Here is a 17,154-nt window from a genome sequence, read left to right on the forward strand (position 1 = left end):
CCATTTTCTCTTTCTTTTTTGCAAAAATGCACAAAAACTATAAGAAAAAGATATTATTTTTGAAAGAGAGATTTAATGCAATCAATCTTTTATTATTTTGTTTTGCAAAGACATAGGTACTCCATCAGTATTTGAAGTGGAAATTACAGTTGAATAGTAACAATAAAAATGACAAAAATATTTTATCCAAGAGTATGAGTGATCGAATATGAAGGGCAATTTTTATTGATAATATTATCTTTCTTTATTCTTTATATATCTTTCTTTCTTTTGTCTAAATAATTAAATTCAATATATATATTTTTTAAGATAGTTTGGGCATGTGAAGATGAGGTCTGATGATGGGTAGATTTGCTCCCATTTGTGATCTGTTTAGCTCAATAATTACTATCCTCATTGTCTAATTTTGTCCTATTATGATAAAATATTGATGATTTTAAGCTATCTAGGTAAATTGATAGGACAATGGATTGTTGTTTGAAGAAATGACATAAATGCAAAAAGAATTGCAAAACATACATTGTTGATCACTTAACAAGAAGGAAAGATCGCCAACTAATCATGATCTTGCACAAAATGATAGTGCATGGCATTTATGTCTATCGAATTAGGTGGGCGGACTCCAATAGAGAAGGCGATGCACCAAATGAGAAAGGCGGCCTTGCAATAAACATCACCCAAATGAAAGTGTTAAAAGAAAAGAGTGATTTCTCGGCAGACGAACCAAGGTTGTTCTCGGACATTTGTCAAATGTCAAAGGCTAACTTAATCGAGTTCGCCTAATGAGGTTCAAACACCTTAAGCCTAGAGCATGAAAACACGAGCTGTGGAGTAAGAGGTAATTCACCAATCTAGGTCGGGAAACTCGACTAATGTCGCTGATTGAGTCATGTATTGGGTTTTTGGGCCTAGTTTTAGAAAATTATAAATAGCTCAAGAGAAAGAAAAGAAGGGATCATCATAGTTTGTCTGAAGAAATTAGTTTTGAAATAGAGTTTAGAGAGAGAACACTTTACTTTAGTTAAGTACACTTTCTTCCTTTTGGGGGTTTACAACTTTGTGCTTGAAACTGAGAACCTGAAGTTCAATTTAAAGTGAGTTTACTTGTAATTACTAAATTCATATTACCCATGTCTGCTTTCTTCAATGGTCTATTTTTTAACTTTTTATGATGGTGCCTAAAACTCAAAGATCTAGGGGTGCAATTGTGAGGTTTGGTATTTATTTAAAGTAGTGAGTATTGTGCAATGCTTTTTTTTGCTGCTGTTCATACATGAATTTTTTCTAATAAGCATGGGGTTAATTTATGGGTTAAGGTTTCAAACTTAATACCTACTTCTAATTCCTGATCGATGCTCGAAAGAGATTTATCGGAGTGGGTAATTAGTCCAATTCTAGAAATTTAAGTTTTATATCTGGAACTTGCTTGAAAATAGAGGTTATGGGTCGAATATATTTTTTCGATTCTTGAAAGAGAGAATAAAGTATGTTATTGGGTTGTTTAGATTGACATTTAAATGTGACTGAAAGTAGATTCCATGCATAGATGCATTGATATCAAAAGATGGTTAGCGTCACTAAAGATGACATAGCTTTTCTTGAATCTTCATCACTATAGAGCAACACAGTTACCCCTATGTGACATCGATTTCCAATACCCGCACCCCTAGATTCCTTGTTCACTCTTGAATTCTTTGGTATTTTAGTTTAATTGTGGTCACCGATTACCAAAGCTTTCTATTAAATTGGTGGAATTATCTACCCACTTGTTCTTACTATTACAAATAAGAGATCTTAGAACAAAAATTTCTAGATAGGAATTCTCCATGATATACCATTCTCTGTGGGATTTGATCCCGACTCTTCATTGGGTATTTTAATTGACGACGACCGCAGTCCCTTTTAATTGGTTTTAAAGAGGACATTTGAGTGTTTTAAAGAGCTTACTAATGCCTTCTTGGAGAGAATCTTTCCACCCTTAAAGATTGATAAACATCGAATCCAAATCCAAAATTTCAAGCGTATTTGAGGTGAACATCTACATGAGATGTGGATGAGGTTAAAGAAGCTACTTTCAATGTCCAATGCATGGTGTTCCAGAAAATTTGCTGCTATAATACATCTACTCTAGCCTTGATTCAGTCAATAAAGGTTTGGCTGATCAGTTGGTCCAAGGTGGATTAATGAAAAAATCATATGACGTGGATGCTTTATTTCTAGATGATATGAACAAAGTTAACCGAGCATGACGTACTAGAGAAGACGAAGTATCTACTCTACTCCTGGGTATAATCATTGAAAGAATTGAGAAGGACCGTGAATCAGATGAAAAAACATGGCCAATATGATGACCCAACTGGATTTTCTGTCTAAACATGTCATGAGAGATGGACTTACGTCGGTAAATGTTATTAGAATCAAAAGTGGATAGTGCCCGGATAATTCCATGTTTGAGGTATTATACAGTGAGGGAGTTCAATATTTGGGAAATCATATGGGGGTGCCCACACCAATTATCAACGACGAGGTGGGAACCAGGGTTTGGGCAAAGATAGAGATGGTGGTTGGAAAGATTGGAGTTGTGGAAATTGGGGTTTCCCACACCAATGATCGTCCATGCCCAAAACAACCAGCTACTCCTGTAGGATGCCGCACTGACAAAATGCTTACAAGGATATTTAATGTTGAAGGTTCAGATAATGTGTTGAAAGGATTGAAGAATGTCTTCTTAATTTTATCCCAAACTCTGATTTGTCATTCGGTATTTATCAATTATCTAGACACTTAATTGTGCCAAATCTCCACTCATCTCAATCAAAAGGTAAAGGGAACGTTGCCTAGTGACATCCTCCCAAACCCCAAGAATGATTGTTGAGATTGATAATTATGGTGTGCCACAACATTAAAAAAGGCATTTCCTTGTAGGCAACCCAAGTCTTTACTTTGGTTTTTATTGCTTTCATTAATGTTTAATGTGCGTTATAAGTAAATGTTAAGAAGAAGTTGAAATATTGAAAAGGGAAGCATAGGCGATGCTAAAAACTAATCGGTGATGCATCGAAGGTATTTAATGGGCTCATTCTTGTCCATCATTTTGAACTTGAATAGGTGTAAAAGTGTATAGAAAAAATCGGTGATTAGAGCTCCAATTGGAGATATACCGAAGTGTGCTATTCGGACTCCATCCAGTCAACCAAATCAGCCTTCAGACATAGTTTTTGTCCAGACATGTTCGGTCAGCTTGAGCTCCAATTGGTGATTCGCAGAACATGTTCAACAATGTTAGTCGTGATCGCTGAACGTGCCTAGTATAAAAAGGCCAATGGTATTTTCAAATTCAAAATTAAAACCCTTTGATATCCTACACTTTTTTCTCTCCTTTGTCTTGCATTTCTTCTTTTGATGGATTATGAGTCTTAAGTATGTCTTTTCAAGTTCGAGAATGCATTTGCTTGAACTTACCATCAACCCTATCCCAGTTCCTTTAATTTCTTAACTTTTTCTCCTACTAATGTTTGTTTTCAACTTATGTTGATATTTTTGAGCTTTAAATTGTATAATGAGTGTGGGCTTGAAGCCATTAAAGCTATTGTTTGTTAAATTTCATTGGGTTGCATTATATTGTGCAATTTGAACTATACCAACAAGATATTTTAATGTGCGTGCCTATAGAATGTCAATCTTGATTGTGTTAGTTGAAGTTTGAAATTGAATTGATATTTATGGTGGGTTTGAGTACAATTTAATGTTGATTAAGTTTGATTAGCATAGTGTTGACCCAATTACATGATTTTGCCTAATGATAAACAGGGTGACTACTTTCTTAAGGGAAAATCGTCAATTCTTGCAATACTTAGCAATAGCTCAGGAAAGTCTTAGTACCCATGGGTACATAAGCATAATATATGTGGATTGTAATGATGAGAGGAAATTCATACTTGCTGTTTATGTTGGGTTACATGCAATAATTAGACAGTGGGTTGAACACTTCCTGTTCGGTGGCTTTTCTTAGCTCACTAAAGAGGTTAGGCAAATAGCTGAAGAAGTCTCAGTTCTCCCTCTTTAGCATATATATTACCTTGGGTACTATCCCATTCAGATGGCTTGTCTTAGTCCACCAATCTCATTTGGTGAATAACCGAGTGGGAGTGCATATCTCCTTTGATGCATGTGTCTTTTTTTATTTGCTTTGTTATTTTTGATGAACTTGTCTTAGCTTGCTAAAACCTACATGGCAAATCACCGAGTTGGAATTGACTCAACTTTTTGTGCCTGAATCATGAGATATTTGCAACGTTCTAATTTGGCGAGCTTACTGAAGCTCGCTTATTATTTTTTGTTTTTTTCCTTCCCAATAAGCGAGATTCTGGGATGTTTTTGAAGTTTGATTCAATGTGCGTTTGATTTCAACTAACCTTCACTACTCCTATGTTTGAATGTGTGCTATGTAGGTAATGACAAGAACTAAATGAAAGGAAGTTGTTACATCGGATACTGAGTCAAACAGAGATCCTCATTGTCCTCCACCAATGAAACACCAGGGCCTATCCAATGACGGCCTTCCCAATGGTCAACAATTCACAACCTCACAAGCATCTATCCAAGAAAGAGTACAACCCAAAAATAGGGGTGGTGAGGTAGAGTACTTAGATTATGTCCAAATTGGTGTAGCCCTCCTCTGTATGAGCACCTACTCATAGAGTCCTCTCAATTATCACTCCAAGAACCCTCAATAGGCTCAAAGCTGCTGAAGAGAAGATTATCCTTAAAGATAGACGACTCTCCACTAACAGAGTCATGATTGACTACCCAGCTAACGTGGATATCATCCAGTTCCATAAGTTTGAAGGGTTTGCCAAGCCAAGGAACACCTATATTCCTTCTTGGGAGCAAGAGTTCTACTATGCTTATGCTCCGGCCCTTCCAATGAAGAAGAAAGGTACAATTTGAAAACTGCTTAAAGAAGTGGAGGTGCATTGCAATAAAGTATGATGCAATGCCAAAGCTATTAATATTGAACTGGGGATACCGACATTCCAAGCAGATCTATATTCACTCTTGATTCGACATGGCTTGGATTCCTTGAAAAGGTAGTTGGCCCCTCACAATATCTGATTCTTCTCCCTTCTTGATGGCTGATGGTGCCTAGATTTTGAAATAAGACTTGAATATTGTAGGAAGATACTCGTTCGGCTTCACCAGTAGTGACATAATGTCATCAAAAAGTTAGTCTATCCTTCGTCATGAAAAGGCACTCTTGGTAGTCACAATCATAGACAATTAGTACATATGTATGTATGCGATTATACCTAATAAAATTCTGATGAGAGCCAGGAAAGAGCACACTTTTCTGTCATTTCTGGTGTAGATTACACAGCTGTGTGATAGGGCATGATCCCTTATAGAGAAGCTACAGATGTGAATATTACCAAACTTCTTCTAGCGATATCAGGAGGATTGGGGCCTGTGCTTACGGGATGGCATTGGTAAGAGTAAGCCTGCACCACCAGATACGATCCTCGTGGTTTATCTCACCACACTATCGACTGAGGCTAGCACACCTGATCCATCGGTGGAGTAGACAAGTATTTCTTCACCTATGCCTCCTCATCCTCTTGCAGCTAGTGATTCTTCTATTGTTCTCACTAGCACTAGTGTTTCTATTTGTGTTGCTCTGAGACTTTTCGCCACTCCTATATATCGTCACCATTGACACAACGATGATTTATCATATGGGAAGCTTTGCCTGGTTGGCAAATGTTATAACCACCCGAGTTGAGATGAACATGCCCAAGATCATTGATTGGGCCATTAAAAAGGCCTTAGTTCCGTTGATAGAGAGAGTGGTTAAGTGTGAGGGCTTTGTTGAGAGCCATGGTGATAGGTTGGAAAACATTGCCACTAGACTTGAGGCCTAAGAGAAAGCCAAGGGTAGTTTTGGTGCACTAGACACCATAAGTGAGGAGCTTTCTACCTTCCAAGAAGAGGTGACCTAGTTGCAATCCACGCATATCTCCATCCTTTGAGGTGATGTTCCCTTACTTAATGCGCCTACCTCCTTGTCAAAGATGCACAGAATTAAATCTCTTTCGAGAGAGCAGTTTTAGATAGCTGCGAGTGTTGATACGGTTGGTGATGATGATGTTGAGAGGTCCGAGGATGAGTTGGCCAAGGAGAGGGATGAGCAGGAGTTGTGGAAAGAGGAGCATGGTATTGTGAAGTTATTAACTGAGTTGCTGGAGATCAAGGAGGTCATTTGCCAGGCAACCCTACAGAGATCCCTTAGGGAGACTATAAAGGTTGGTCCTAGTGGAGTCTTTTAAGACTAAACCATACCTCCAAGCATTGAGATAGGAACTGGTGCCCCAAATGAGTCAAACCATACCTCCAAGCATTGAGATAGGAACTGATGCCCAAATGAGTCTTCCTTGCATCCGCCAGTAATCTTATTGCAGGGCATCGATGACCCTCTTGAGGCTCCCCCACTTTACACTCCAAATAAGAGTGTTCCATAGGCATTACTTGTTAGGGGGGACCCTTTTATCTCTGCCTCCTGTGCTTTTTTTATCATTGCATTGAGGACACTTTATTTTATTTTTTGTATGGTAAGGTATTTCGTTCCAATGTTCCCCTTTTTTATTGTATTTTTTTATTTTGAGATGTTGATAATTGTAGTCGTAACATCGTGAAAACTTGAAAGATTAAACCTGAACCAGTCTTCAATTGCCTGTAAAATTTAATCGGGTGATCCTTAAGTTACACATATATGTAAAGGTCATTTTTTTGGTGTTCTAATGATATAACTTAAGCTCAAAAGAACCCTCTAGCACAAATTTTAGTCGAAATCTTCATTTTCGATTAAGTTTTGACATAAGATTCTACTTAGATTAACTTCAAATGATCCTGTCTCCCAGCACATAATGAATTAGGTGACCTACGACCTACAAAATTAAAGGTCTATGTGTCCTCTTTCCAACACCACTAAGTTTGTCTCATTTTAGGTTCAGAGTAAAAAGTTATGAATTTTTTACCAAAGACTGTCAAACCAAAGTTTTTGAGTTTTGAATGACGACCCCAACCGACAAGCCGTTCATTGAATGACAAACCGTTCTGTTAGGTCATCGTTAAAGTACTGGGGTCAACATTGGGGACCTAAATCCTATGGAACCAACTGATGGGGCGTAGGTGGACCAGCGGACCGTTGTTAAACCCATAAATGGACTTTTGATCCTTAAAAACTCAATATAAGATCCACAGATGGGATGTATGCCATGGGTAAAACCACGACCCAGAGATTGTCCCATGGACAATTTTTGATAGGTTTTAAAGAGGGGTAGCTCAATCTTTTCCCACCCTCTCTAAGATTAATCCACGACTTCTTTTCACTTAATTAAGGTGTAAATAGTATTAAAACATTATTTGACGTTCTTTAACACTTAAAAGACTTAGACGAAGGATTCAATAGGAGAAAAGCTAGTTTCTATTGTTCTTCGAATTTCATCAATTTCGCAAAGAACTTTGGTGTTCCCAGGCATGTAATACNTGGGTAAAACCACGACCCATAGATTGTCCCATGGACAATTTTTGATAGGTTTTAAAGAGGGGTAGCTCAATCTTTTCCCACCCTCTCTAAGATTAATCCACGACTTCTTTTCACTTAATTAAGGTGTAAATAGTATTAAAACATTATTTGACATTCTTTAACACTTAAAAGACTTAGACCAAGGATTCAATAGGAGAAAAGCTAGTTTCTATCGTTCTTCGAATTTCATCAATTTCGCAAAGAACTTTGGTGTTCCCAGGTATGTAATTCTATCATTTTGATGGACTGAGTTATTCCTCATGCCCTACATCAAATTTCTATTAGTAAAGAATAAACTAGGATTACATCCTTAGTTTTGATAATTTTTGAGATGAGTTTGTTGTTGAATTCTGAGTTGCTATTCCTAATTTTTGAGTTGTTATATATTATGTATTGAGATTCTTGAGTTCATTATTCATGCCTATTTTTCAGCATGAACCATATTATTTGAAGTATTCACTGAGTTATTGCTGAGAATCTTTTTAACCGAATAATTATATTAAATTGATTTTCTCATAAAATAAAAAAGAAATTTTGAGGAAAGTTTAAAGATGCATTTTGAGTAAAGGTTAAAGAAATTATTGACTCCCAAATTTATCACGTTTACAGTGAGAAAAGAGAAACTTTGATTTCTAAACCAGTAATGAGTTTAGAGTTAATTCAGAGCAGTTGTCTCTTTTAGGAGGATATATAGTTGAGTAATTATCTCAAACCAAAGAAAGAGTAATGTTTTTATACATTGAGCAACGGTAAATATTATTGGGAGTAGTGTTGAACACCGATATGAGGGAGAGTTCGGACAACTTAAAGCCCTCATAAACCATATCTTGCCAACATGGGTACATGATCATACTTTTAGATGAATCCTTAGAGCCTTCAGACATAGCTTAGTGGACCCACTTAGTTGAGGTTTTCTATATCCCGACACGACATAGGACATTTCTTGTAGCATGATCAAGACGATGTATCATCCCTTAGCTCATAGTGATGGTTGTCGGTTAGAGAATTTCCCAATAGAGTTAAAGTGTATTTTTATATATCAATTATTATGTTAAAGTTCAAAGAATGAGAGGGTGTTTTGTAGAGTTTTAAATATTTCACTTCCTTATTTCTTTACATTCATTCAAGTATATATCTACATCTATTGTGGTTCTTTCTTTCAGTTGCTTGCTATTAAGCTATATTGCATAATCATACATTCGATTAGTGATGTCATTCGACCTACATCTTTTATGATGTAGATACAGGTGTCCAAGATCATCAACAGGTGTTTCGTTGAGATCACTTTGCGCTCGAGACAGCTTTGGTGAGCCTCTTTTTTTTCTATAGGATTTCACATTTACTTCCATGTTATTGTTGAGTTGCCATGGGTCTTGTCCCGTACTCTATGCTCGTACTAGAGGCTTCATAGATAGTTAGATTTAATGAGTCTTTGAGTATTTCCCTTTTGTTTGAGATGTTTTGAGATTGTTTTGCAAAGTATTATTATTATTGCACTTAATTATTTTCAAACTATTGAGTTAAGTATTTACTTGAGTTTGAATGCTATAAATTCTATTTTAAAGATTCCTTATGCTTGAGTAAGTTTTTCGGTAAACATTCTGCCTGGCCAAGGGTTTGCTTGGGAATAAAAAATGATTCTAGAGTGTCGGTCACGTCCAATGTGTAGTCTCGGGGCGTGACAGTAGTATTTTTTATTTGTTTATGTTATAGTACTCTTTTTGTTGAAGTGTATCTCTTGTATCTATTTCCTTCTCTCTTATTTTATTTTGAGATCCCCCATGAGTTTTTAAAATTGTGAAATACTTGAAGTTTTCATTGATAATGATTTCAGAATAGATAGTATTCAATATTGATGTCTTGAATAGTACTCATCATGAGCATGATGTAAATTTTTTGTGTTGTGAGAAATAAATCGATGTGGTTGCACTTTTGGGCGATCTCTTTGAATCATTTATTAACTAGCTACATTTTGATGTGAGCCTTGAAATGAACAGCACACATGCACTTCTGATCTTTTTGGGATGGGCTAAATGATTGTATTTTAAAGTGCCACGTGTGGTGAGGTCTTACTTAAAAGTAATATGTTGTCACGAACCGAGCCTACAACCGGAAGTGACATTACAAGACTCCGAAAAATTTCATACAAGCCTCATAGCATATCATGAACATAACATCATAGGAAAATAGTGCAGAATTTAAAACTTTTCTTTATAATCGAAATCATTTTCATAAAAGCAAGCGGAAGTCTTTCTATACTTTGTCTCAAACCATCTACAACACTTTAAAAAAAACTTTGGGACATAACCCATTCAAAAGCTCTTAACATAAAATAAAAGACATAGAGGGAAATAGTGGGTTCGTCCTCGAAACTATAAGGACTCACCAAATCTTCAAATCCTTGATCCTTAGAAACCTATCTTCCAATAATAGAACATCAAGTCTCCAAACCCTACACTTTTGTAAATATGTAAAAATATGGGTTAGCACACAAAAATGTACTAAGTATGATAGCCACGCAAAAACCATGCTTAAAAGGACAGTTTGGTTGAAAACCATGCTATATGCCAATTTTGAGAAAACATCATGAGCTTTAGCAAAAGGAATAAGATACAATCACATTCAACATATAAGACATTTCATCACATTAGACCATTCACATTAAGTAACCCTAAGCTATACTTGTACCATGTAAGAATAGCATCCCATACTACTATTCTCACTAAGTACCACTTTGAGGTCACCTTAGATGAACTTACCATTTTTCATACTCATCTTTAGTCAATACTCATACATAAGGAATACATTCATTTCATAAGTCGTTACATTATCTCCTCCTTGGGAACATTCATCTTCGAATGACACTTTAAACACTTCAAGGAATTAAAGATTCAAGACTAGCATCCCATCATGCTTGAAACATCATAAACAATGCACAAAACTAGGATGAAACATGAACTCCATCTCAAACATACTCCATGCAACACATGAAAGCAGGAACTACATCTACAAACTCATTATTCATAAACACTTCAACTTTTCTCATTTCATTTGAGGAATTACCTTCTCCAACTCAAAGAATGCTCATCATAACATCATTAAGCACATTCAGTTACTCTTAAAAGCACATTTCGGCATGTTCAACATTTCACCTCATGAAGCATATAAACAACTCATACTAAATGGACATCAACATGAGGAACAAAATCATAAAAACTAATTTTCTCATTTAAACATAAATTCATCAAGAACATGCATAACATAATGAGACCATGGAAACACATAATCACACATGACTCCAAAACATGAAACAAGGCAAAAAGGAACTCTTTGTCTTAGGCTTGAATAGTAATAGAAAGAAAGAGATAAGGATATCAGAATTCTCAACAACCTTACTTTCTAACCATACCATCTCTCCCTTGGAGTAAACCCATACCAAGGTTAACATGAAATAGCATAAGGACCTTAATGCAACATTCACAACCATAAGGAACTATCAGCATACCGGTGCCTTCATCCGGAAGAGATCCTTTGTAAACTCTAATAGCATCCTTCCATTACTAAAATCTTTACTAGGACACCATTCCTTAACATTTTTCATTGATGGAACTTCTTTAACATTCTATTTCTTAACTTGCTGGTTTAAGATCCCAACTGGTACTTCTAAACTAGGAATGTTCTCATTAAGCAACTCTTGCTCAGAAACAACCTTACCAATGCCACTCAAGGTCTCATATGACTCTACCAAACCGGGTCTAAACTCCTCGAACTCACTACAACTCTTAAGGTGAGTATGTCAAGAAAACATAACTCATGAACATCAAGGGTCCTCAACAACCTGGCTATCTAAGCACAGTATCTCCCCCTTGGGAGCAAGCCTATACAAACTCTTTTAAGCATCACTTCTTTCAATTCTAAGGTCGGAGAAAATCATCACTAAACCTTCACACTCACCCCACAAGATGATTCTAAACCAAGGTGAATTACCCTTCTACCCTTCTTATATGAGCCTACTCAATTCACACATCTAGGTATTTCCAAAAAACCTTATTCACCTAAATCTTTCAACAAAAAACATAAGCATAAAGTCACCCATCTATACCAAAGGTCATCATCTAATTCTATCATACCAACACTCATCTAGTCACATAGCCACAATTGGCATCACCACTAACTTTTTTCTCCCTCGATCATTGTAGCATGAGCCCTTCGAGTAGTCATATCCTAGAGACCATCGGATAAGGAATAGGAGAGAGAGACCTTATAGAGTTAAACTCTATTGAACGACTTGAAGAATGAAAAAGTGAAATTGTCCTAACATCAAATAGCCTCATATTCATAAATGCGGCGCGATTCACATTCATGAACAAGACTCTACTAGTCGTGGTTTGAAATATCCTAAAACCATCCCAAAATCTTGTGTTTGATACAATCTTTGTCACAACCCGAGCCTACACCCCGGACGTGACACGACGTACAAGAATCCAAAAAGTCTCATATAAACCTCATAGCATATCATGAACATAAGAGCATATGAAAATATTGCCGAATTTAAAACTTTTCTTTACAATCGAAGTCATTTTCATAAAAGCAAGAGGAAGTCTTTCTATACTTTGTCTCAAACCATCTACAACACTTTCAAATAAAAACTTTGGGACATAGCCCATACAAAAGCTCTAAACATAAAATAAAAGGCATAAAGGGAAATAGTGGGTTCGTCCTCAAAACTATGAGGACTCACCAAATCTTCAACTCCTTGCTCCTTAGAAACCCATTTTCCAAGAATAGAACATCAAGTTTCCAAACCCTACACTTTTGTTAAAATGTTGAAATATAGGTTAGCACATAAAAATGTACTGAGTATGATAGCCATGCAAAAACCATGCTTAAAAAGACAGTTTGGTTGAAAAGCATGCTATATGCCAATTTTGAGAAAACATCATGAACTTTAGCCAAAGGCATAAGATACAATCACATTCAACATATAACCCATTTCATCACATTAGAACATTCACCTTAAGTGACCCTAAGCTATACTTGTGCAATGTAAGAATAACATCCCATACTACTATTCACACTAAGTACCACTTTGAGGTCACCTTAGAGGAACTTGCCATTTTTCATACTAATCTTTAGTCAATACTCATACATAAGGAACACATTCGTTTCATAATTCATGAAAAGGAAAGTAACTCATAATACAGTCCAAGTAAAGCATGCATTACTACATTAAGCATTTAGGTCAACATTCTCATTAGCTTCATTAAGAGCACATTCATTCATTAGACATTATGACATTGGAGAATCTCACCATGGCCTTCTCAAAGTCTACTGGTGCAATGCATAGATGGCATCCCATACTACCACCCAAACTTCATAGAACTTCTCCAGCAACCACAGCACGTATTTCAAATTAATGGAATAAGCTTTAACCGACATAGACCATGTGAGATTAACATGGAATCCGGTGTCATACCCCCACACCGTAAAGAGGTGGTCTACTTGCCTAAGGTAGAACCGATAACATTTTAGCTTAGGTGGATCCACTAGCTAATAAACTATGTGGACACATAGTTATGGTGATAAGAAAGATGTTCATTGAAACCTAAGCCTAATGTGGGGAGAGCTTCCATCTTACCATATCCACTTGATACTTAGCCTCCATTCCCGTAGATTAGTTCATTCACATTAACATTATTGTACTTGAAAGAAATGTAATTGGTCTATCTACCCAAGGTACATTATTACACATGAAAGGAATGCCATAAGCCTATCGATTCATGGTACAGTATTAAGATGGCTCATTGAATCCTCATGAAAGGAATTCCATAAGCCTATTGATTAAATATTCATCAATACATTAGTTCATTGAATCGTTAGGAAAGGAATGCCATTGGCCTATCGATTCAAGAGTCATCATTACATTAGTTCATTGTCTCATTATGAGAGGAATGTCATTGGACTATTGATTCAAGACATAGCCTTAGAATAATTCATTAGTCATTTATGAAAGTAATGCCATGGGCCTATCGATTCGTGTTCTTTAAGTCAACATACATTATTTAGACAAGAAAAGGATGTCTAATCCTACCAGTTCAAGGTACATCAATCAACATTACTTTCATCTATACAAGAAAAGGATGCCCTAAGCATACAAATTCAAGATGTAACATTACATTGAAGAAAACTTTCACAATCTATCATCGTCATTCGTAAGTGTATAATTGAGAATCACCTTTCAATAATAACACAATTGCATTGAAGACATGGTCATATTACTTGCATTGAAATCACATGCATATACTTCACATCAGGATCGTACATAAATCATTCATACTCTGCCCTTCAAGGCCATCAATCACAATTTAAAAACACACCTAGAATACTACAATTTAGGCATGCATAATGATATAATTCAATAAACTAAATCATTATAGACGTAATATCTTCACAAGCTTCCATAATCAATCAATCTTAAATCAGAATTCACAATTTAGTATTTTTGGGGAATCATGAGTTCATAGGGAAATTCTATCTTAAAAAAACATTAATTCATTCATATAATCACAATTAGTGATATATGAACATTTGAAAACGTTTTGAAATTGATACCATGCTTAGTTTCAAACCCTAACTTTCTCAGGGAATTTGGAAACTTGAAATCATGTTTTGAGGGGACTCCTTGGGTGGAAACTAACCAAGGATGAAAACTACCATACCTAAATTGAAGAAACTTCCAAAACTTTAAGATAAAATATGAAATATTGAGCTCCAAACCTTGACTTCTTCTTCTCCAATGGTGGTTTCTAGAGAGAGAATTATTTGGAGGGGAGGTAGTTTCTATTTTTGAGTTTTGGGAATAATGATTGGAAAAAGGTGTTTAATACTTTAAAAAGCATTTACTAACTCTAAATAATCAAAATAAACCGTCCCCTAACTTAACTAACCTTAAAAGGAATTTACCAACCTACCATTACCTTTGGCGGAATTGGACAGATTGTGCAGGTGCAACTCACGCCCTGGACCCACGAACCGTGAGTAGAATCACGCCTCGTCTTGTAGGTCCATGGGTGGGGTCTGTAACTCACCATCTTTGGCACTTGACCTATGGATTGGTTCCACGGGGTGTGGATGGACCTACGCCCAGTAGGTCCCATCTGTAGGTCCTCAATTTTTGACAGATTTTGTTATTTTGGGGCAGCGTTGGAGTTAGGCTTTAGGGTCCTGCTCAAGGACCCTTGGTTGGTCCTTGGGGAGTCATACCTTGACGTTTAACCCCTAAATCCCTCAAACTAAACCCGAGAAGTGATTTTACAACATAACATCCCACATCAAACTGAACAACACACTCGTTATACTCTAGTTTCACCCATTAGTTTTTCGAGTCTTTACATATGTGGAGTCGTAGAATTTGCCTTGTTAGATTAATTGTTTTAATCTCAGTAAATGTGAGACTTGATCTTTGGCTACAATTCAAAAAGGTAACACAAATGTCCATAATCTTTTGTGACTGCCTTGTGATTGTGTGCATCAATTTTGTGATCATTTGTGCCAAACCTATTTGTTGGCAAAAACAAAAGAAAGCCTCTTGAACCACATTGGCGCTACTATCTCACCCAAAATCCTTTTTGAAGCATTGTATGTTTGAATAGCCAAGTTTGTCCAAAAGCCTAAGTTGGGGGCATGGAGATAGAGAAAGAATGAAAACCAGGTAAAGGGCAATAAAAGATGAATTGAGACTCAACTTTTGAGTTAGTACAAAATGAAGGAACCCAACCTTATAAAAAAGAGTCATTATGATGAAAATTTTGTTGAAAAATGAAAATAAAAAAGAGAAGTTAATGAAACAAAGGGGATTCCAAATAAATTTAGTGAAAAGTCAATGTGTCAGTTCTCAAATGAAAAAGAAGGATAAGAACTTGAGAAGAGGTGCTGATGATTGCAAAAATGCTTTGAAAAGGTAAAGTAACCAAGACAAATTGATTGTACCTTAAACCTAAATCCCATTGCAACTGTAAAAGACCCTTGTAATCTTTCATTATCTAGGTTATATGATGAGTGGAAAATATCGGCAACCTATGCACAAATCTTGAGAGAGTGAGAGTTGAAGTGATTCCTTACACCTTTGTTGATTTGCTTTGTGTGAGCATGAAATCATTCTTGATGTAAGAGCACTTGAATGCACTTGTTCAAACACTTTCTCGCATTTGATAAGAAGCTAATGAGAGCTAGAGCTTGTGTTGAGACCAGCTAGTCATCATTTGAAGTTTTGTTATCTTGATTGAGTGTAGCATGTTGTTGATAGTAGTCTTTCTATAGAACTTGCATATTAGTTCTCATTGAGCACTGTAGTAGACACCCTTATTGAGCTAATTTTGTTCTTGATTTTCTTGAGGCCAATCAAAAGTTTAGGTTGGGGGTGTTCATGAGTGGTAGATTTCACTCATTTGAGGTCTATTTAGCTCAATAATTAGTGTCATCAATGACTAATATTTTCCTATTATGATAAAATGTTGATGATTTGCAACTACGAAGGCAAGTGGACAAGGGAAAGATTGGTTTTTGAAAGAATGGAGAACAATGCAAAAAGAAGTGCAAACCATACATTGTTCATTTCTTAAGAATAAAGGTGGATCTCCAACGAAGCATGAACTCACCCAAAATGACAGTGCATTACACTTGTGTCTATTGAATCAGGTTGGCGGACTCCAGTAGAGAAGCCGGTGCGCCGAATGAGAAATGCCGCCTTGATATACATTTCTGAAAAAGATAGTGTAAAAAAAAGAGTGATTGCTCGTGTAATTCCTCCGAATTCATAAAAGGAACAAAATAAAATGTTGGGCTGAAGTCTGTGTCTATGGGTCCCATCTACGGACCGTAGAAGCTTCTACGGGCCATAGATGCAACTATAGGAAGTGGGAAACAATGTTTTAAAAATCAAGTCCAGTACCTCTTTTTACGATTAACTAGGATTGTTTGTCAACCATCGTGCGAGTTGTAGGTAGGTCTCGTAAGTGAGTCCTAGAGTAAGTGAAATTTTAAGGGGTAAAGTTGTGTTTCTACGGTTGGCATGTATGAACCATAGGAAGACGTACAAGCCGTACATGGATTCCGTCAAAATTGGCAGAAATAATTGTTTCTTAGCCTATCTATGGTTGAGCAGTACGGTTTGTAGGTCCAAATCATATGTTAGTTCGGCAGTTGTTTTTAAGGGCTTGTAGGTCTTTTCCTAATTTTTAACCCCATACTATGTCATTTTATTTTCTACCCTAAGCCCTATGTAAAGGTTCTAATCCCCAAATTACACATTTTCAACTCATTCTCCTAAATTTCCTAAAGTTGACCAAATTGACTTTCCAAGTTCTCTCAAGTATAAGGAAGAAGAATAAGAGATAGGGTTCCATTCAAGTCTCCTAATTCCATTTTCTTGGACTTAAAGGATTAAGGTATGTGTGTATTCACCCATGGAGTCCTTCCATCCATAGGGTCCCCAAAGATTTCAATTTCCCAACTCTATTTTCAATTGATCAAATTAGGGTTTCAATTCAATGAATATGAGTTTCTTCCAAATT

This window comes from Solanum stenotomum, chromosome 1 (genome assembly GCF_019186545.1).
Source record: "Solanum stenotomum isolate F172 chromosome 1, ASM1918654v1, whole genome shotgun sequence".
In the NCBI taxonomy this organism is placed as follows: Eukaryota; Viridiplantae; Streptophyta; class Magnoliopsida; order Solanales; family Solanaceae; genus Solanum; species Solanum stenotomum.